The sequence below is a fragment of the Ambystoma mexicanum genome, chromosome 10 (genome assembly GCF_040938575.1).
Source record: "Ambystoma mexicanum isolate Mex_15411 chromosome 10, UKY_AmexF1_1, whole genome shotgun sequence".
Taxonomy (NCBI): Eukaryota; Metazoa; Chordata; class Amphibia; order Caudata; family Ambystomatidae; genus Ambystoma; species Ambystoma mexicanum.
In genome coordinates, this window is record NC_090932.1 from 521,701,798 (window position 1) to 521,718,742 (window position 16,945).

At 46.8% G+C, this 16,945-nt stretch overlaps 36 non-coding genes and 17 pseudogenes across 36 annotated transcripts; all 53 read left to right on the forward strand.

Moving 5' to 3' along the window:
* Window positions 1-74: 74 nt before the first annotated feature.
* On the forward strand, window positions 75-193 carry LOC138493634 (5S ribosomal RNA). The gene has a single exon (XR_011276639.1). It is a non-coding gene; the product is annotated as a 5S ribosomal RNA (ribosomal RNA).
* A 106-nt stretch (window positions 194-299) lies between these two features.
* Window positions 300-418, forward strand: LOC138493639 (5S ribosomal RNA). The gene has a single exon (XR_011276643.1). It is a non-coding gene; the product is annotated as a 5S ribosomal RNA (ribosomal RNA).
* Window positions 419-1,098: 680 nt separating this feature from the next.
* On the forward strand, window positions 1,099-1,217 carry LOC138493785 (5S ribosomal RNA). The gene has a single exon (XR_011276776.1). It is a non-coding gene; the product is annotated as a 5S ribosomal RNA (ribosomal RNA).
* A 106-nt stretch (window positions 1,218-1,323) lies between these two features.
* LOC138495104 (5S ribosomal RNA) lies at window positions 1,324-1,441 on the forward strand (annotated as a pseudogene).
* Window positions 1,442-1,547: 106 nt separating this feature from the next.
* LOC138495184 (5S ribosomal RNA) lies at window positions 1,548-1,666 on the forward strand. The gene has a single exon (XR_011277587.1). It is a non-coding gene; the product is annotated as a 5S ribosomal RNA (ribosomal RNA).
* A 106-nt stretch (window positions 1,667-1,772) lies between these two features.
* Window positions 1,773-1,891, forward strand: LOC138494121 (5S ribosomal RNA). The gene has a single exon (XR_011277080.1). It is a non-coding gene; the product is annotated as a 5S ribosomal RNA (ribosomal RNA).
* Window positions 1,892-2,557: 666 nt separating this feature from the next.
* LOC138495635 (5S ribosomal RNA) lies at window positions 2,558-2,666 on the forward strand (annotated as a pseudogene).
* Window positions 2,667-2,772: 106 nt separating this feature from the next.
* On the forward strand, window positions 2,773-2,891 carry LOC138493749 (5S ribosomal RNA). The gene has a single exon (XR_011276743.1). It is a non-coding gene; the product is annotated as a 5S ribosomal RNA (ribosomal RNA).
* A 105-nt stretch (window positions 2,892-2,996) lies between these two features.
* Window positions 2,997-3,115, forward strand: LOC138493788 (5S ribosomal RNA). Its single transcript, XR_011276779.1, has one exon. It is a non-coding gene; the product is annotated as a 5S ribosomal RNA (ribosomal RNA).
* Window positions 3,116-3,558: 443 nt separating this feature from the next.
* Window positions 3,559-3,667, forward strand: LOC138495844 (5S ribosomal RNA; annotated as a pseudogene).
* Window positions 3,668-3,773: 106 nt separating this feature from the next.
* On the forward strand, window positions 3,774-3,892 carry LOC138495196 (5S ribosomal RNA). The gene has a single exon (XR_011277588.1). It is a non-coding gene; the product is annotated as a 5S ribosomal RNA (ribosomal RNA).
* A 106-nt stretch (window positions 3,893-3,998) lies between these two features.
* On the forward strand, window positions 3,999-4,117 carry LOC138493586 (5S ribosomal RNA). The gene has a single exon (XR_011276595.1). It is a non-coding gene; the product is annotated as a 5S ribosomal RNA (ribosomal RNA).
* Window positions 4,118-4,223: 106 nt separating this feature from the next.
* Window positions 4,224-4,342, forward strand: LOC138494282 (5S ribosomal RNA). The gene has a single exon (XR_011277226.1). It is a non-coding gene; the product is annotated as a 5S ribosomal RNA (ribosomal RNA).
* Window positions 4,343-4,815: 473 nt separating this feature from the next.
* Window positions 4,816-4,924, forward strand: LOC138495845 (5S ribosomal RNA; annotated as a pseudogene).
* A 106-nt stretch (window positions 4,925-5,030) lies between these two features.
* On the forward strand, window positions 5,031-5,149 carry LOC138495210 (5S ribosomal RNA). Its single transcript, XR_011277589.1, has one exon. It is a non-coding gene; the product is annotated as a 5S ribosomal RNA (ribosomal RNA).
* A 106-nt stretch (window positions 5,150-5,255) lies between these two features.
* On the forward strand, window positions 5,256-5,374 carry LOC138494746 (5S ribosomal RNA; annotated as a pseudogene).
* Window positions 5,375-5,480: 106 nt separating this feature from the next.
* Window positions 5,481-5,599, forward strand: LOC138495222 (5S ribosomal RNA). The gene has a single exon (XR_011277590.1). It is a non-coding gene; the product is annotated as a 5S ribosomal RNA (ribosomal RNA).
* Window positions 5,600-5,705: 106 nt separating this feature from the next.
* LOC138494654 (5S ribosomal RNA) lies at window positions 5,706-5,821 on the forward strand (annotated as a pseudogene).
* A 106-nt stretch (window positions 5,822-5,927) lies between these two features.
* On the forward strand, window positions 5,928-6,046 carry LOC138493579 (5S ribosomal RNA). Its single transcript, XR_011276589.1, has one exon. It is a non-coding gene; the product is annotated as a 5S ribosomal RNA (ribosomal RNA).
* A 106-nt stretch (window positions 6,047-6,152) lies between these two features.
* Window positions 6,153-6,271, forward strand: LOC138494076 (5S ribosomal RNA). Its single transcript, XR_011277040.1, has one exon. It is a non-coding gene; the product is annotated as a 5S ribosomal RNA (ribosomal RNA).
* A 106-nt stretch (window positions 6,272-6,377) lies between these two features.
* Window positions 6,378-6,496, forward strand: LOC138494283 (5S ribosomal RNA). Its single transcript, XR_011277227.1, has one exon. It is a non-coding gene; the product is annotated as a 5S ribosomal RNA (ribosomal RNA).
* Window positions 6,497-6,969: 473 nt separating this feature from the next.
* Window positions 6,970-7,078, forward strand: LOC138495846 (5S ribosomal RNA; annotated as a pseudogene).
* Window positions 7,079-7,184: 106 nt separating this feature from the next.
* On the forward strand, window positions 7,185-7,303 carry LOC138493820 (5S ribosomal RNA). The gene has a single exon (XR_011276808.1). It is a non-coding gene; the product is annotated as a 5S ribosomal RNA (ribosomal RNA).
* Window positions 7,304-7,409: 106 nt separating this feature from the next.
* Window positions 7,410-7,528, forward strand: LOC138494582 (5S ribosomal RNA). The gene has a single exon (XR_011277499.1). It is a non-coding gene; the product is annotated as a 5S ribosomal RNA (ribosomal RNA).
* Window positions 7,529-7,634: 106 nt separating this feature from the next.
* Window positions 7,635-7,753, forward strand: LOC138495234 (5S ribosomal RNA). Its single transcript, XR_011277591.1, has one exon. It is a non-coding gene; the product is annotated as a 5S ribosomal RNA (ribosomal RNA).
* Window positions 7,754-7,859: 106 nt separating this feature from the next.
* On the forward strand, window positions 7,860-7,978 carry LOC138495041 (5S ribosomal RNA; annotated as a pseudogene).
* A 464-nt stretch (window positions 7,979-8,442) lies between these two features.
* On the forward strand, window positions 8,443-8,551 carry LOC138495848 (5S ribosomal RNA; annotated as a pseudogene).
* A 106-nt stretch (window positions 8,552-8,657) lies between these two features.
* Window positions 8,658-8,776, forward strand: LOC138493471 (5S ribosomal RNA). Its single transcript, XR_011276491.1, has one exon. It is a non-coding gene; the product is annotated as a 5S ribosomal RNA (ribosomal RNA).
* A 106-nt stretch (window positions 8,777-8,882) lies between these two features.
* Window positions 8,883-8,991, forward strand: LOC138495560 (5S ribosomal RNA; annotated as a pseudogene).
* Window positions 8,992-9,097: 106 nt separating this feature from the next.
* On the forward strand, window positions 9,098-9,216 carry LOC138493982 (5S ribosomal RNA). Its single transcript, XR_011276954.1, has one exon. It is a non-coding gene; the product is annotated as a 5S ribosomal RNA (ribosomal RNA).
* Window positions 9,217-9,895: 679 nt separating this feature from the next.
* Window positions 9,896-10,014, forward strand: LOC138497091 (5S ribosomal RNA). Its single transcript, XR_011278513.1, has one exon. It is a non-coding gene; the product is annotated as a 5S ribosomal RNA (ribosomal RNA).
* A 106-nt stretch (window positions 10,015-10,120) lies between these two features.
* Window positions 10,121-10,239, forward strand: LOC138494505 (5S ribosomal RNA). The gene has a single exon (XR_011277429.1). It is a non-coding gene; the product is annotated as a 5S ribosomal RNA (ribosomal RNA).
* Window positions 10,240-10,345: 106 nt separating this feature from the next.
* LOC138495246 (5S ribosomal RNA) lies at window positions 10,346-10,464 on the forward strand. The gene has a single exon (XR_011277592.1). It is a non-coding gene; the product is annotated as a 5S ribosomal RNA (ribosomal RNA).
* A 106-nt stretch (window positions 10,465-10,570) lies between these two features.
* Window positions 10,571-10,689, forward strand: LOC138495259 (5S ribosomal RNA). The gene has a single exon (XR_011277593.1). It is a non-coding gene; the product is annotated as a 5S ribosomal RNA (ribosomal RNA).
* Window positions 10,690-10,795: 106 nt separating this feature from the next.
* On the forward strand, window positions 10,796-10,914 carry LOC138494090 (5S ribosomal RNA). The gene has a single exon (XR_011277052.1). It is a non-coding gene; the product is annotated as a 5S ribosomal RNA (ribosomal RNA).
* A 106-nt stretch (window positions 10,915-11,020) lies between these two features.
* LOC138493440 (5S ribosomal RNA) lies at window positions 11,021-11,139 on the forward strand. Its single transcript, XR_011276462.1, has one exon. It is a non-coding gene; the product is annotated as a 5S ribosomal RNA (ribosomal RNA).
* A 476-nt stretch (window positions 11,140-11,615) lies between these two features.
* On the forward strand, window positions 11,616-11,724 carry LOC138495849 (5S ribosomal RNA; annotated as a pseudogene).
* Window positions 11,725-11,830: 106 nt separating this feature from the next.
* Window positions 11,831-11,946, forward strand: LOC138494655 (5S ribosomal RNA; annotated as a pseudogene).
* A 106-nt stretch (window positions 11,947-12,052) lies between these two features.
* On the forward strand, window positions 12,053-12,171 carry LOC138494635 (5S ribosomal RNA; annotated as a pseudogene).
* Window positions 12,172-12,277: 106 nt separating this feature from the next.
* On the forward strand, window positions 12,278-12,396 carry LOC138496729 (5S ribosomal RNA). The gene has a single exon (XR_011278214.1). It is a non-coding gene; the product is annotated as a 5S ribosomal RNA (ribosomal RNA).
* A 106-nt stretch (window positions 12,397-12,502) lies between these two features.
* On the forward strand, window positions 12,503-12,621 carry LOC138494498 (5S ribosomal RNA). Its single transcript, XR_011277422.1, has one exon. It is a non-coding gene; the product is annotated as a 5S ribosomal RNA (ribosomal RNA).
* Window positions 12,622-13,301: 680 nt separating this feature from the next.
* LOC138494804 (5S ribosomal RNA) lies at window positions 13,302-13,417 on the forward strand (annotated as a pseudogene).
* A 106-nt stretch (window positions 13,418-13,523) lies between these two features.
* Window positions 13,524-13,642, forward strand: LOC138497081 (5S ribosomal RNA). Its single transcript, XR_011278504.1, has one exon. It is a non-coding gene; the product is annotated as a 5S ribosomal RNA (ribosomal RNA).
* A 106-nt stretch (window positions 13,643-13,748) lies between these two features.
* LOC138495271 (5S ribosomal RNA) lies at window positions 13,749-13,867 on the forward strand. The gene has a single exon (XR_011277594.1). It is a non-coding gene; the product is annotated as a 5S ribosomal RNA (ribosomal RNA).
* A 106-nt stretch (window positions 13,868-13,973) lies between these two features.
* Window positions 13,974-14,092, forward strand: LOC138494318 (5S ribosomal RNA). Its single transcript, XR_011277259.1, has one exon. It is a non-coding gene; the product is annotated as a 5S ribosomal RNA (ribosomal RNA).
* A 475-nt stretch (window positions 14,093-14,567) lies between these two features.
* LOC138495850 (5S ribosomal RNA) lies at window positions 14,568-14,676 on the forward strand (annotated as a pseudogene).
* Window positions 14,677-14,781: 105 nt separating this feature from the next.
* Window positions 14,782-14,900, forward strand: LOC138493580 (5S ribosomal RNA). The gene has a single exon (XR_011276590.1). It is a non-coding gene; the product is annotated as a 5S ribosomal RNA (ribosomal RNA).
* A 106-nt stretch (window positions 14,901-15,006) lies between these two features.
* On the forward strand, window positions 15,007-15,125 carry LOC138494292 (5S ribosomal RNA). The gene has a single exon (XR_011277235.1). It is a non-coding gene; the product is annotated as a 5S ribosomal RNA (ribosomal RNA).
* Window positions 15,126-15,578: 453 nt separating this feature from the next.
* On the forward strand, window positions 15,579-15,687 carry LOC138495851 (5S ribosomal RNA; annotated as a pseudogene).
* Window positions 15,688-15,793: 106 nt separating this feature from the next.
* LOC138494066 (5S ribosomal RNA) lies at window positions 15,794-15,912 on the forward strand. The gene has a single exon (XR_011277031.1). It is a non-coding gene; the product is annotated as a 5S ribosomal RNA (ribosomal RNA).
* Window positions 15,913-16,018: 106 nt separating this feature from the next.
* On the forward strand, window positions 16,019-16,137 carry LOC138495283 (5S ribosomal RNA). Its single transcript, XR_011277595.1, has one exon. It is a non-coding gene; the product is annotated as a 5S ribosomal RNA (ribosomal RNA).
* A 106-nt stretch (window positions 16,138-16,243) lies between these two features.
* LOC138494326 (5S ribosomal RNA) lies at window positions 16,244-16,365 on the forward strand. The gene has a single exon (XR_011277266.1). It is a non-coding gene; the product is annotated as a 5S ribosomal RNA (ribosomal RNA).
* Window positions 16,366-16,830: 465 nt separating this feature from the next.
* LOC138495852 (5S ribosomal RNA) lies at window positions 16,831-16,939 on the forward strand (annotated as a pseudogene).
* Window positions 16,940-16,945: the final 6 nt, after the last annotated feature.

The window sequence follows — 16,945 nt, forward strand, 5'->3', positions numbered from 1 at the left end:
TTCTCAATTGGCTTTCAAAACTGCATGGTCTAGCCAACTAGATGCTTAAAGGTACAAATCTCAGAAGGCCCAGAGCCTACGGCCACACCACACTGCATGCGCCTGATCTCGTCTGATCTCAAAAGCTAAGCAGTGTTGGGCCTAGTTAGTACCTGGATGGGAGACCGCCTGGGAATACCAGGTGCTGTAGGCTTTTTTGTGCTCCATGTTCAGGCAGTGAGCCATTTCTCAATTGGCTTTCAAAACTGCATGGTCTAGCCAACTAGATGCTTAAAGGTGCAAATCTCAGAAGGCTGAGAGCCTACGGCCACACCACACTGAATGCGCCTGATCTCGTCTGATTTCAGAAGCTAAGCAGTGTCGGGCCTAGTTAGTACCTGGATGGGAGACCGCCTGGGAATACCAGGTGCTGTAGGCTTTTTTGTGCTCTATGATTAGTAATTGTGCCACTTCTCAATTTCTTTTTAAATTTGCTTATGATTCCAAAATAAATGTATCCCTTTTACTAGCGGAAATGTTGGACAACAACATGAGGGCTGGCGCTACCTATTTACATAAAATTAACATACGGGTAGTGTGTTCATGGGTAATAAATCCACCTTCACATGTAATGCAGTTCAGAGAATATTGAGTCCATAAAGAGTCTTGAAAGAAAGCCATGGTTGTGTTGGTTGTTCTCTCCAACTCCCTGCAACAGAAACGGGATGGATGGAGTAAAGTTATCCTACCAGACATAGGAGTCCTGAATGGGCCCACAAGTCTTATATATCTCGCCTGATCGAGCGCTGATCGGGTGATGAGCGTGGTATCATGTTGCAAGTGGCTTTATGGCTTAGCTTACTAACTGTAAATGCATAAGAGTAATACTCTTAGCATTTCTCAATTTTAGGGCTACACCACAATGAATACGCCCGATCTCGGAAGCTAAGCAGTGTCGGGCCTAGTTAGTACCTGGATGGGAGACCGCCTGGGAATACCAGTTGCTGTAGGCTTTTTTGTGCTCCATGTTCAGGCAGTGAGCCATTTCTCAATTGGCTTTCAAAACTGCATGGTCTAGCCAACTAGATGCTTAAAGGTACAAATCTCAGAAGGCACAGAGCCTACGGCCACACCACACTGAATGCGCCTGATCTCGTCTGATCTCAGAAGCTAAGCAGTGTCAGGCCTAGTTAGTACCTGGATGGGAGACCGCCTGGGAATACCAGGTGCTGTAGGCTTTTTTGTGCTCCATGTTCAGGCAGTGAGCCATTTCTCAATTGGCTTTCAAAACTGCATGGTCTAGCCAACTAGATGCTTAAAGGTACAAATCTCAGAAGGCCCAGAGCCTACGGCCACACCACACTGAATGCGCCTGATCTCGTCTGATCTCGCAAGCTAAGCAGTTTCGGGCGAGTTAGTACCTGGATGGGAGACCGCCTGGGAATACCAGGTGCTGTAGGCTTTTTTGTGCTCCATGTTCAGGCAGTGAGCCATTTCTCAATTGGCTTTCAAAACTGCATGGTCTAGCCAACTAGATGCTTAAAGGTACAAATCTCAGAAGGCCCAGAGCCTACGGCCACACCACACTGAATGCGCCTGATCTCGTCTGATCTCAGAAGCTAAGCAGTGTCGGGCCTAGTTAGTACCTGGATGGGAGACCGCCTGGGAATACCAGGTGCTGTAGGCTTTTTTGTGCTCCATGTTCAGGCAGTGAGCCATTTCTCAATTGGCTTTCAAAACTGCATGGTCTAGCCAACTAGATGCTTAAAGGTACAAATCTCAGAAGGCCCAGAGCCTACGGCCACACCACACTGAATGCGCCTGATCTCGTCTGATTTCAGAAGCTAAGCAGTGTCGGGCCTAGTTAGTACCTGGATGGGAGACCGCCTGGGAATACAGGGTGCTGTAGGCTTTTTTGTGCTCCATGTTCAGGCAGTGAGCCATTTCTCAATTGGCTTTCAAAACTGCATGGTCTAGCCAACTAGATGCTTAAAGGTACAAATCTCAGAAGGCCCAGAGCCTACGGCCACACCACACTGAATGTGTCGGGCCTAGTTAGTACCTGGATGGGAGACCGCCTGGGAATACCAGTTTCTGTAGGCTTTTTTGTGCTCTATGATTAGTAATTGTGCCACTTCTCAATTTCTTTTTAAATTTGCTTATGATTCCAAAATAAATGTATCCCTTTTAATAGCGGAAATGTTGGACAACAACATGAGGGCTGGCGCTACCTATTTAAATAAAATTAACATACGGGTAGTGTGTTCATGGGTAATAAATCTACCTTCACATGTAATGCAGTTCAGAGAATATTGAGTCCATAAAGAGTCTTGAAAGAAAGCCATGGTTGTGTTGGTTGTTCTCTCCAACTCCCTGCAACAGAAACAGGATGGATGGAGCAAAGTTATCCAACCAGACATAGGAGTCCTGAATGGGCCCACAAGTCTTATATATCTCGCCTGATCGAGCCTGATCCAGCGCTGATCGGGTGATGAGCGTGGTATCATGTTGCAAGTGGCTTTATGGCTTAGCTTACTAACTGTAAATGCATAAGAGTAATACTCTTAGCATTTCTCAATTTTAGGGCTACACCACAATGAATGCGCCCGATCTCGGAAGCTAAGCAGTTTAGGGCCTAGTTAGTACCTGGATGGGAGACCGCCTGGGAATACCAGGTGCTGTAGGCTTTTTTGTGCTCCATGTTCAGGCAGTGAGCCATTTCTCAATTGGCTTTCAAAACTGCATGGTCTAGCCAACTAGATGCTTAAAGGTACAAATCTCAGAAGACCCAGAGCCTACGGCCACACCACACTGAATGCGCCTGATCTCATCTGATCTCAGAACCTAAGCAGTGTCGGGCCTAGTTAGTACCTGGATGGGAGACCGCCTGGGAATACCAGGTGCTGTAGGCTTTTTGTGCTCCATGTTCAGGCAGTGAGCCATTTCTCAATTGGCTTTCAAAACTGCATGGTCTAGCCAACTAGATGCTTAAAGGTAGAAATCTCAGAAGGCCCAGAGCCTACGGCCACACCACACTGAATGCGCCTGATCTCGTCTGATCTCAGAAGCTAAGCAGTGTCGGGCCTAGTTAGTACCTGGATGGGAGACCACCTGGGAATACCAGGTGCTGTAGGCTTTTTTGTGCTCTATGATTAGTAATTGTGCCACTTCTCAATTTCTTTTTAAATTTGCTTATGATTCCAAAATAAATGTATCCCTTTTAATAGCGGAAATGTTGGACAACAACATGAGGGCTGGCGCTACCTATTTACATAAAATTAACATACGGGTAGTGTGTTCATGGGTAATAAATCTACCTTCACATGTAATGCAGTTCAGAGAATATTGAGTCTTGAAAGAAAGCCATGGTTGTGTTGGTTGTTCTCTCCAACTCCCTGCAACATAAACAGGATGGATGGAGTAAAGTTATCCTACCAGACATAGGAGTCCTGAATGGGCCCACAAGTCTTATATATCTCGCCTGATCGGGTGATGAGCGTGGTATCATGTTGCAAGTGGCTTTATGGCTTAGCTTACTAACTGTAAATGCATAAGAGTAATACTCTTAGCATTTCTCAATTTTAGGGCTACACCACAATGAATGCGCCCGATCTCGGAAGCTAAGCAGTTTCGGGCCTAGTTAGTACCTGGATGGGAGACCGCCTGGGAATACCAGGTGCTGTAGGCTTTTTTGTGCTCCATGTTCAGGCAGTGAGCCATTTCTCAATTGGCTTTCAAAACTGCATGGTCTAGCCAACTAGATGCTTAAAGGTACAAATCTCAGAAGGCCCAGAGCCTACGGCCACACCACACTGAATGCGCCTGATCTCGTCTGATCTCAGAAGCTAAGCAGTGTCGGGCCTAGTTAGTACCTGGATGGGAGACCGCCTGGGAATACCAGGTGCTGTAGGCTTTTTTGTGCTCCATGTTCAGGCAGTGAGCCATTTCTCAATTGGCTTTCAAAACTGCATGGTCTAGCCAACTAGATGCTTAAAGGTACAAATCTCAGAAGGCCCAGAGCCTACGGCCACACCACACTGAATGCGCCTGATCTCGTCTGATCTCAGAAGCTAAGCAGTGTCGGGCCTAGTTAGTACCTGGATGGGAGACCGCCTGGGAGTATCAGGTGCTGTAGGCTTTTTTGTGCTCCATGTTCAGGCAGTGAGCCATTTCTCAATTGGCTTTCAAAACTGCATGGTCTAGCCAACTAGATGCTTAAAGGTACAAATCTCAGAATGCCCAGAGTCTTCGGCCACACCACACTGAATGTCCCTGATCTCGTCTGATCTCAGAAGCTAAGCAGTGTCGGGCCTAGTTAGTACCTGGATGGGAGACCGCCTGGGAATACCAGGTGCTGTAGGCTTTTTTGTGCTCTATGATTAGTAATTGTGCCACTTCTCAATTTCTTTTTAAATTTGCTTATGATTCCAAAATAAATGTATCCCTTTTAATAGCGGAAATGTTGGACAACAACATGAGGGCTGGCGCTACCTATTTACATAAAATTAACATACGGGTAGTGTGTTCATGGGTAATAAATCTACCTTCACATGTAATGCAGTAATGCAGTTCAGAGAATATTGAGTCCATAAAGAGTCTTGAAAGAAAGCCATGGTTGTGTTGGTTGTTCTCTCCAACTCCCTGCAACAGAAACAGGATGGATGGAGTAAAGTTATCCAACCAGACATAACAGTCCTGAATGGGCCCACAAGTCTTATATATCTCGCCTGATCGAGCGCTGATCGGGTGATGAGCGTGGTATCATGTTGCAAGTGGCTTTATGGCTTAGCTTACTAACTGTAAATGCATAAGAGTAATACTCTTAGCATTTCTCAATTTTAGGGCTACACCACAATGAATGCGCCCGATCTCGGAAGCTAAGCAGTTTCGGGCCTAGTTAGTACCTGGATGGGAGACCGCCTGGGAATACCAGGTGCTGTAGGCTTTTTTGTGCTCCATGTTCAGGCAGTGAGCCATTTCTCAATTGGCTTTCAAAATTGCATGGTCTAGCCAACTAGATGCTTAAAGGTACAAATCTCAGAAGGCCCAGAGCCTACGGCCACACCACACTGAATGCGCCTGATCTCGTCTGATCTCAGAAGCTAAGCAGTGTCGGGCCTAGTTAGTACCTGGATGGGAGACCGCCTGGGAATACCAGGTGCTGTAGGCTTTTTTGTGCTCCATGTTCAGGCAGTGAGCCATTTCTCAATTGGCTTTCAAAACTGCATGGTCTAGCCAACTAGATGCTTAAAGGTACAAATCTCAGAAGGCCCAGAGCCTACGGCCACACCACACTGAATGCGCCTGATCTCGTCTGATTTCAGAAGCTAAGCAGTGTCAGGCCTAGTTAGTACCTGGATGGGAGACTGCCTGGGAATACAGGGTGCTGTAGGCTTTTTTGTGCTCCATGTTCAGGCAGTGAGCCATTTCGCAATTGGCTTTCAAAACTGCATGTTCTAGCCAACTAGATGCTTAAAGGTACAAATCTCAGAAGGCCCAGAGCCTACGGCCACACCACACTGAATGCGCCTGATCTCGTCTGATCTCAGAAGCTAAGCAGTGTCGGGCCTAGTTAGTACCTGGATGGGAGACCGCCTGGGAATACCAGGTGCTGTAGGCTTTTTTGTGCTCCATGTTCAGGCAGTGAGCCATTTCTCAATTGGCTTTCAAAACTGCATGGTCTAGCCAACTAGATGCTTAAAGGTACAAATCTCAGAAGGCCCAGAGCCCACGGCCACACCACACTGAATGCGCCTGATCTCTGATCTCAGAAGCTAAGCAGTGTCGGGCCTAGTTAGTACCTGGATGGGAGACCGCCTGGGAATACCAGGTGCTGTAGGCTTTTTTGTGCTCCATGTTCAGGCAGTGAGCCATTTCTCAATTGGCTTTCAAAACTGCATGGTCTAGCCAACTAGATGCTTAAAGGTACAAATCTCAGAAGGCCCAGAGCCTACGGCCACACCACACTGAATGCGCCTGATCTCGTCTGATCTCAGAAGCTAAGCAGTGTCGGGCCTAGTTAGTACCTGGATGGGAGACTGCCTGGGAATACCAGGTGCTGTAGGCTTTTTTGTGCTCCATGTTCAGGCAGTGAGCCATTTCTCAATTGGCTTTCAAAACTGCATGGTCTAGCCAACTAGATGCTTAAAGGTACAAATCTCAGAAGGCCCAGAGCCTACGGCCACACCACACTGAATGCGCCTGATCTCGTCTGATCTCAGAAGCTAAGCAGTGTCAGGCCTAGTTAGTACCTGGATGGGAGACCGCCTGGGAATATCAGGTGCTGTAGGCTTTTTTGTGCTCCATGTTCAGGCAGTGAGCCATTTCTCAATTGGCTTTCAAAACTGCATGGTCTAGCCAACTAGATGCTTAAAGGTACAAATCTCAGAATGCCCAGAGTCTTCGGCCACACCACACTGAATGTCCCTGATCTCGTCTGATCTCAGAAGCTAAGCAGTGTCGGGCCTAGTTAGTACCTGGATGGGAGACCGCCTGGGAATACCAGGTGCTGTAGGCTTTTTTGTGCTCTATGATTAGTAATTGTGCCACTTCTCAATTTCTTTTTAAATTTGCTTATGATTCCAAAATAAATGTATCCCTTTAAATAGCGGAAATGTTGGACAACAACATGAGGGCTGGCGCTACCTATTTACATAAAATTAACATACGGGTAGTGTGTTCATGGGTAATAAATCTACCTTCACATGTAATGCAGTAATGCAGTTCAGAGAATATTGAGTCCATAAAGAGTCTTGAAAGAAAGCCATGGTTGTGTTGGTTGTTCTCTCCAACTCCCTGCAACAGAAACAGGATGGATGGAGTAAAGTTATCCAACCAGACATAACAGTCCTGAATGGGCCCACAAGTCTTATATATCTCGCCTGATCGAGCGCTGATCGGGTGATGAGCGTGGTATCATGTTGCAAGTGGCTTTATGGCTTAGCTTACTAACTGTAAATGCATAAGAGTAATACTCTTAGCATTTCTCAATTTTAGGGCTACACCACAATGAATGCGCCCGATCTCGGAAGCTAAGCAGTTTCGGGCCTAGTTAGTACCTGGATGGGAGACCGCCTGGGAATACCAGGTGCTGTAGGCTTTTTTGTGCTCCATGTTCAGGCAGTGAGCCATTTCTCAATTGGCTTTCAAAATTGCATGGTCTAGCCAACTAGATGCTTAAAGGTACAAATCTCAGAAGGCCCAGAGCCTATGGCCACACCACACTGAATGCGCCTGATCTCGTCTGATCTCAGAAGCTAAGCAGTGTCGGGCCTAGTTAGTACCTGGATGGGAGACTGCCTGGGAATACCAGGTGCTGTAGGCTTTTTTGTGCTCCATGTTCAGGCAGTGAGCCATTTCTCAATTGGCTTTCAAAACTGCATGGTCTAGCCAACTAGATGCTTAAAGGTACAAATCTCAGAAGGCCCAGAGCCTACGGCCACACCACACTGAATGCGCCTGATCTCGTCTGATTTCAGAAGCTAAGCAGTGTCAGGCCTAGTTAGTACCTGGATGGGAGACCGCCTGGGAATACAGGGTGCTGTAGGCTTTTTTGTGCTCCATGTTCAGGCAGTGAGCCATTTCGCAATTGGCTTTCAAAACTGCATGTTCTAGCCAACTAGATGCTTAAAGGTACAAATCTCAGAAGGCCCAGAGCCTACGGCCACACCACACTGAATGCGCCTGATCTCGTCTGATCTCAGAAGCTAAGCAGTGTCGGGCCTAGTTAGTACCTGGATGGGAGACCGCCTGGGAATACCAGGTGCTGTAGGCTTTTTTGTGCTCCATGTTCAGGCAGTGAGCCATTTCTCAATTGGCTTTCAAAACTGCATGGTCTAGCCAACTAGATGCTTAAAGGTACAAATCTCAGAAGGCCCAGAGCCTACGGCCACACCACACTGAATGCGCCTGATCTCGTCTGATTTCTAAAGCTAAGCAGTGTCGGGCCTAGTTAGTACCTGGATGGGAGACCGCCTGCGAATACCAGGTGCTTTAGGCTTTTTTGTGCTCTATGATTAGTAATTGTGCCACTTCTCAATTTCTTTTTAAATTTGCTTATGATTCCAAAATAAATGTATCCCTTTTACTAGCGGAAATGTTGGACAACAACATGAGGGCTGGCGCTACCTATTTACATAAAATTAACATACGGGTAGTGTGTTCATGGGTAATAAATCTACCTTCACATGTAAGCAGTTCAGAGAATATTGAGTCCATAAAGAGTCTTGAAAGAAAGCCATGGTTGTGTTGGTTGTTCTCTCCAACTCCCTGCAACAGAAACAGGATGGATGGAGTAAAGTAATCCTACCAGACATAGGAGTCCTGAATGGGCCCACAAGTCTTATATATCTCGCCTGATCGAGCGCTGATCGGGTGATGAGCGTGGTATCATGTTGCAAGTGGCATTATGGCTTAGCTTACTAACTGTAAATGCATAAGAGTAATGCTCTTAGCATTTCTCAATTTTAGGGCTACACCACAATGAATGCGCCCGATCTCGGAAGCTAAGCAGTTTCGGGCCTAGTTAGTACCTGGATGGGAGACCGCCTGGGAATACCAGGTGCTGTAGGCTTTTTTGTGCTCCATGTTCAGGCAGTGAGCCATTTTTCAATTGGCTTTCAAAACTGCATGGTCTAGCCAACTAGATGCTTAAAGGTACAAATCTCAGAAGGCCCAGAGCCTACGGCCACACCACACTGAATGCGCCTGATCTCGTCTGATCTCAGAAGCTAAGCAGTGTTGGGCCTAGTTAGTACCTGGATGGGAGACCGCCTGGGAATACCAGGTGCTGTAGGCTTTTTTGTGCTCCATGTTCAGGCAGTGAGCCATTTCTCAATTGGCTTTCAAAACTGCATGGTCTAGCCAACTAGATGCTTAAAGGTACAAATCTCAGAAGGCCCAGAGCCTACGGCCACACCACACTGAATGCGTCTGATCTCAGAAGCTACGCAGTGTCGGGCCTAGTTAGTACCTGGATGGGAGACAGCCTGGGAATACCAGGTGCTGTAGGCTTTTTTGTGCTCCATGTTCAGGCAGTGAGCCATTTCTCAATTGGCTTTCAAAACTGCATGGTCTAGCCAACTAGATGCTTAAAGGTACAAATCTCAGAAGGCCCAGAGCCTTCGGCCACACCACACTGAATGTGCCTGATCTCGTCTGATCTCAGAAGCTAAGCAGTGTCGGGCCTAGTTAGTACCTGGATGGGAGACCGCCTGGGAATACCAGGTGCTGTAGGCTTTTTTGTGCTCTATGATTAGTAATTGTGCCACTTCTCAATTTCTTTTTAAATTTGCTTATGATTCCAAAATAAATGTATCCCTTTTAATAGCGGAAATGTTGGACAACAACATGAGGGCTGGCGCTACCTATTTACATAAAATTAACATACGGGTAGTGTGTTCATGGGTAATAAATCTACCTTCACATGTAATGCAGTTCAGAGAATATTGAGTCCATAAAGAGTCTTGAAAGAAAGCCATGGTTGTGTTGGTTGTTCTCTCCAACTCCCTGCAACAGAAACAGGATGGATGGAGTAAAGTTATCCTACCAGACATAGGAGTCCTGAATGGGCCCACAAGTCTTATATATCTCGCCTGATCGAGCGCTGATCGGGTGATGAGCGTGGTATCATGTTGCAAGTGGCTTTATGGCTTAGCTTACTAAATGTAAATGCATAAGAGTAATACTCTTAGCATTTCTCAATTTTAGGGCTACACCACAATGAATGCGCCCGATCTCGGAAGCTAAGCAGTTTCGGGCCTAGTTAGTACCTGGATGGGAGACAGCCTGGGAATACCAGGTGCTGTAGGCTTTTTTGTGCTCCATGTTCAGGCAGTGAGCCATTTCTCAATTGCTTTCAAAACTGCATGGTCTAGCCAACTAGATGCTTAAAGGTACAAATCTCAGAAGGCCCAGAGCTTACGGCCACACCACACTGAATGCGCCTGATCTCGTCTGATCTCAGAAGCTAAGCAGTGTCGGGCCTAGTTAGTACCTGGATGGGAGACCGCCTGGGAATACCAGGTGCTGTAGGCTTTTTTGTGCTCCATGTTCAGGCAGTGAGCCATTTCTCAATTGGCTTTCAAAACTGTATGGTCTAGCCAACTAGATGCTTAAAGGTACAAATCTCAGAAGGCCCAGAGCCTAAGGCCACACCACACTGAATGCGCCTGATCTCGTCTGATCTCAGAAGCTCAGCAGTGTCGGGCCTAGTTAGTACCTGGATGGGAGACCGCCTGGGAATACCAGGTGCTGTAGGCTTTTTTGTGCTCCATGTTCAGGCAGTGAGCCATTTCTCAATTGGCTTTCAAAACTGCATGGTCTAGCCAACTAGATGCTTAAAGGTACAAATCTCAGAAGGCCCAGAGCCTACGGCCACACCACACTGAATGCGCCTGATCTCGTCTGATCTCAGAAGCTAAGCAGTGTCGGGCCTAGTTAGTACCTGGATGGGAGACCGCCTGGGAATACCAGGTGCTGTAGGCTTTTTTGTGCTCCATGTTCAGGCAGTGAGCCATTTCTCAATTGGCTTTCAAAACTGCATGGTCTAGCCAACTAGATGCTTAAAGGTACAAATCTCAGAAGGCCCAGAGCCTACGGCCACACCACACTGAATGCGCCTGATCTCGTCTGATCTCAGAAGCTAAGCAGTGTCGGGCCTAGTTAGTACCTGGATGGGAGACCGCCTGGGAATACCAGGTGCTGTAGGCTTTTTTGTGCTCCATGTTCAGGCAGTGAGCCATTTCTCAATTGGCTTTCAAAACTGCATGGTCTAGCCAACTAGATGCTTAAAGGTACAAATCTCAGAAGGCCCAGAGCCTACGGCCACACCACACTGAATGCGCCTGATCTCGTCTGATCTCAGAAGCTAAGTAGTGTCGGGCCTAGTTAGTACCTGGATGGGAGACCGCCTGGGAATACCAGGTGCTGTAGGATTTTTTGTGCTCCATGTTCAGGCAGTGAGCCATTTCTCAATTGGCTTTCAAAACTGCATGGTCTAGCCAACTAGATGCTTAAAGGTACAAATCTCAGAAGGCCCAGAGCCTACGGCCACACCACACTGAATGTGCCTGATCTCGTCTGATCTCAGAAGCTAAGCAGTGTCGGGCCTAGTTAGTACCTGGATGGGAGACCGCCTGGGAATACCAGGTGCTGTAGGCTTTTTTGTGCTCTATGATTAGTATTTGTGCCACTTCTCAATTTCTTTTTAAATTTGCTTATGATTCCAAAAATAATTGTATCCCTTTTAATAGCGGAAATGTTGGACAACAACATGAGGGCTGGCGCTACCTATTTACATAAAATTAACATACGGGTAGTGTGTTCATGGGTAATAAATCTACCTTCACATGTAATGCAGTTCAGAGAATATTGAGTCCATAAAGAGTCTTGAAAGAAAGCCATGGTTGTGTTGGTTGTTCTCTCCAACTCCCTGCAACAGAAACAGGATGGATGGAGTAAAGTTATCCAACCAGACATAGGAGTCCTGAATGGGCCCACAAGTCTTATATATCTCGCCTGATCGATCCTGATCGAGCGCTGATCGGGTGATGAGCGTGGTATCATGTTGCAAGTGGCTTTATGGCTTAGCTTACTAACTGTAAATGCATAAGAGTAATACTCTTCGCATTTCTCAATTTTAGGGCTACACCACAATGAATGCGCCCGATCTCGGAAGCTAAGCAGTTTCGGGCCTAGTTAGTACCTGGATGGGAGACCGCCTGGGAATACCAGGTGCTGTAGGCTTTTTTGTGCTCCATGTTCAGGCAGTGAGCCATTTCTCAATTGGCTTTCAAAACTGCATGGTCTAGCCAACTAGATGCTTAAAGGTACAAATCTCAGAAGGCCCAGAGCCCACGGCCACACCACACTGAATGCGCCTGATCTCTGATCTCAGAAGCTAAGCAGTGTCGGGCCTAGTTAGTACCTGGATGGGAGACCGCCTGGGAATACCAGGTGCTGTAGGCTTTTTTGTGCTCCATGTTCAGGCAGTGAGCCATTTCTCAATTGGCTTTCAAAACTGCATGGTCTAGCCAACTAGATGCTTAAAGGTACAAATCTCAGAAGGCCCAGACCCTACGGCCACACCACACTGAATGCGCCTGATCTCGTCTGATCTTAGAAGCTAAGCAGTGTCGGGCCTAGTTAGTACCTGAATGGGAGACTGCCTGGGAATACCAGGTGCTGTAGGCTTTTTTGTGCTCCATGTTCAGGCAGTGAGCCATTTCTCAATTGGCTTTCAAAACTGCATGGTCTAGCCAACTAGATGCTTAAAGGTACAAATCTCAGAAGGCTCAGAGCCTACGGCCACACCGCACTGAATGCGCCTGATCTCGTCTGATCTCAGAAGCTAAGCAGTGTCGGGCCTAGTTAGTACCTGGATGGGAGACCGCCTGGGAATACCAGGTGCTGTAGGCTTTTTTGTGCTCCATGTTCAGGCAGTGAGCCATTTCTCAATTGGCTTTCAAAACTGCATGGTCTAGCCAACTAGATGCTTAAAGGTACAAATCTCAGAAGGCCCAGAGCCTACGGCCACACCACACTGAATGCACCTGATCTTGTCTGATCTCAGAAGCTAAGCAGTGTCGGGTCTAGTTAGTACCTGGATGGGAGACCGCCTGGGAATACCAGGTTCTGTAGGCTTTTTTGTGCTCTATGATTAGTAATTGTGCCACTTCTCAATTTCTTTTTAAATTTGCTTATGATTCCAAAATAAATGAATCCCTTTTAATAGCGGAAATGTTGGACAACAACATGAGGGCTGGCGCTACCTATTTACATAAAATTAACATACGGGTAGTGTGTTCATGGGTAATAAATCTACCTTCACATGTAATGCAGTTCAGAGAATATTGAGTCCATAAAGAGTCTTGAAAGAAAGCCATGGTTGTGTTGGTTGTTCTCTCCAACTCCCTGCAACAGAAACAGGATGGATGGAGTAAAGTTATCCAACCAGACATAGGAGTCCTGAATGGGCCCACAAGTCTTATATATCTCGCCTGATCGAGCGCTGATCGGGTGATGAGCGTGGTATCATGTTGCAAGTGGCTTTATGGCTTAGCTTACTAACTGTAAATGCATAAGAGTAATACTCTTAGCATTTCTCAATTTTAGGGCTACACCACAATGAATGTGCCCGATCTCGGAAGCTAAGCAGTTTCGGGCCTAGTTAGTACCTGGATGGGAGACCGCCTGGGAATACCAGGTGCTGTAGGCTTTTTTGTGCTCCATGTTCAGGCAGTGAGCCATTTCTCAATTGGCTTTCAAAACTGCATGGTCTAGCCAACTAGATGCTTAAAGGTACAAATCTCAGAAGGCCCAGAGCCCACGGCCACACCACACTGAATGCGCCTGATCTCTGATCTCAGAAGCTAAGCAGTGTCGGGCCTAGTTAGTACCTGGATGGGAGACTGCCTGGGAATACCAGGTGCTGTAGGCTTTTTTGTGCTCCATGTTCAGGCAGTGAGCCATTTCTCAATTGGCTTTCAAAACTGCATGGTCTAGCCAACTAGATGCTTAAAGGTACAAATCTCAGAAGGCCCAGAGCCTACGGCCACACCACGCTGAATGCGCCTGATCTCGTCTGATCTCAGAAGCTAAGCAGTGTCGGGCCTAGTTAGTACCTGGATGGGAGACCGCCTGGGAATACCAGGTGCTGTAGGCTTTTTTGTGCTCCATGTTCAGGCAGTGAGCCATTTCTCAATTGGCTTTCAAAACTGCATGGTCTAGCCAACTAGATGCTTAAAGGTACAAATCTCAGAAGGCCCAGAGCCTACGGCCACACCACACTGAATGCGCCTGATCTCGTCTGATCTCAGAAGCTAAGCAGTGTCGGGCCTAGTTAGTACCTGGATGGGAGACCGCCTGGGAATACCAGGTGCTGTAGGCTTTTTTGTGCTCCATGTTCAGGCAGTGAGCCATTTCTCAATTGGCTTTCAAAACTGCATGGTCTAGCCAACTAGATTCTTAAAGGTACAAATCTCAGAAGGCCCAGAGCCTACGGCCACACCACACTGAATGCGCCTGATCTCGTCTGATTTCAGAAGCTAAGCAGTGTCGGGCCTAGTTAGTACCTGGATGGGAGACCGCCTGGGAATACCAGGTTCTGTAGGCTTTTTTGTGCTCTATGATTAGTAATTGTGCCACTTCTCAATTTCTTTTTAAATTTGCTTATGATTCCAAAATAAATGTATCCCTTTTAATAGCGGAAATGTTGGACAACAACATGAGGGCTGGCGCTACCTATTTACATAAAATTAACATACGGGTAGTGGGTTCATGGGTAATAAATCTACCTTCACATGTAATGCAGTTCAGGGAATATTGAGTCCATAAAGAGTCTTGAAAGAAAGCCATGGTTGTGTTGGTTGTTCTCTCCAACTCCCTGCAACAGAAACAGGATGGATGGAGTAAAGTTATCCAACCAGACATAGGAGTCCTGAATGGGCCCACAAGTCTTATATATCTCGCCTGATCGAGCCTGATCCAGCGCTGATCGGGTGATGAGCGTGGTATCATGTTGCAAGTGGCTTTATTGCTTAGCTTACTAACTGTAAATGCATAAGAGTAATACTCTTAGCATTTCTCAATTTTAGGGCTACACCACAATGAATGCGCCCGATCTCGGAAGCTAAGCAGTTTCGGGCCTAGTTAGTACCTGGATGGGAGACCGCCTGGGAATACCAGGTGCTGTAGGCTTTTTGTGCTCCATGTTCAGGCAGTGAGCCATTTCTCAATTGGCTTTCAAAACTGCATGGTCTAGCCAACTAGATGCTTAAAGGTACAAATCTCAGAAGGCCCAGAGCCTACGGCCACACCACACTGAATGCGCCTGATCTCGTCTGATCTCAGAAGCTAAGCAGTGTCGGGCCTAGTTAGTACCTGGATGGGAGACTGCCTGGGAATACCAGGTGCTGTAGGCTTTTTTGTGCTCCATGTTCAGGCAGTGAGCCATTTCTCAATTGGCTTTCAAAACTGCATGGTCTAGCCAACTAGATGCTTAAAGGTACAAATCTCAGAAGGCCCAGAGCCTACGGCCACACCACACTGAATGCGCCTGATCTCGTCTGATCTCAGAAACTAAGCCGTGTCGGGCCTAGTTAGTACCTGGATGGGAGACCACCTGGGAATACCAGGTGCTGTAGGCTTTTTTGTGCTCTATGATTAGTAATTGTGCCACTTCTCAATTTCTTTTTAAATTTGCTTATGATTCCAAAATAAATGTATCCCTTTTAATAGCGGAAATGTTGGACAACAACATGAGGGCTGGCGCTACCTATTTACATAAAATTAACATACGGGTAGTGTGTTCATGGGTAATAAATCTACCTTCACATGTAATGCAGTTCAGAGAATATTGAGTCTTGAAAGAAAGCCATGGTTGTGTTGGTTGTTCTCTCCAACTCCCTGCAACATAAACAGGATGGATGGAGTAAAGTTATCCTACCAGACATAGGAGTCCTGAATGGGCCCACAAGTCTTATATATCTCGCCTGATCGAGCCTGATCGGGTGATGAGCGTGGTATCATGTTGCAAGTGGCTTTATGGCTTAGCTTACTAACTGTAAATGCATAAGAGTAATACTCTTAGCATTTCTCAATTTTAGGGCTACACCACAATGAATGCGCCCGATCTCGGAAGCTAAGCAGTTTCGGGCCTAGTTAGTACCTGGATGGGAGACCGCCTGGGAATACCAGGTGCTGTAGGCTTTTTTGTGCTCCATGTTCAGGCAGTGAGCCATTTCTCAATTGGCTTTCAAAACTGCATGGTCTAGCCAACTAGATGCTTAAAGGTACAAATCTCAGAAGGCCCAGAGCCTACGGCCACACCACACTGAATGCGCCTGATCTCGTCTGATCTCAGAAGCTAAGCAGTGTCGGGCGTAGTTAGTACCTGGATGGGAGACCGCCTGGGAATACCAGGTGCTGTAGGCATTTTTGTGCTCCATTTTCAGGCAGTGAGCCATTTCTCAATTGGCTTTCAAAACTCCATGGTCTAGCCAACTAGATGCTTAAAGGTACAAATCTCAGAAGGCCCAGAGCCTACGGCCACACCACACTGAATGCGCCTGATCTCGTCTGATCTCAGAAGCTAAGCAGTGTCGGGCCTAGTTAGTACCTGGATGGGAGACCGCCTGGGAATACCAGGTGCTGTAGGCTTTTTTGTGCTCCATGTTCAGGCAGTGAGCCATTTCTCAATTGGCTTTCAAAACTCCATGGTCTAGCCAACTAGATGCTTAAAGGTACAAATCTCAGAAGGCCCAGAGCCTACGGCCACACCACACTGAATGTGCCTCCTGATCTCGTCTGATCTCAGAAGCTAAGCAGTGTCGGGCCTAGTTAGTACCTGGATGGGAGACCGCCTGGGAATACCTGGTGCTGTAGGCTTTTTTGTGCTCTATGATTAGTAATTGTGCCACTTCTCAATTTCTTTTTAAATTTGCTTATGATTCCAAAATAAATGTATCCCTTTTACTAGCGGAAATGTTGGACAACAACATGAGGGCTGGCGCTACCTATTTACATAAAATTAACATACGGGTAGTGTGTTCATGGGTAATAAATCTACCTTCACATGTAATGCAGTTCAGAGAATATTGAGTCCATAAAGAGTCTTGAAAGAAAGCCATGGTTGTGTTGGTTGTTCTCTCCAACTCCCTGCAACAGAAACAGGATGGATGGAGTAAAGTTATCCTACCAGACATAGGAGTCCTGAATGGGCCCACAAGTCTTATATATCTCGCCTGATCGAGCGCTGATCGGGTGATGAGCGTGGTATCATGTTGCAAGTGGCTTTATGGCTTAGCTTACTAACTGTAAATGCATAAGAGTAATACTCTTAGCATTTCTCAATTTTAGGGCTACACCACAATGAATGCGCCCGATCTCGGAAGCTAAGCAGTTTCGGGCCTAGTTAGTACCTGGATGGGAGACCGCCTGGGAATACCAGGTGCTGTAGGCTTTTTTG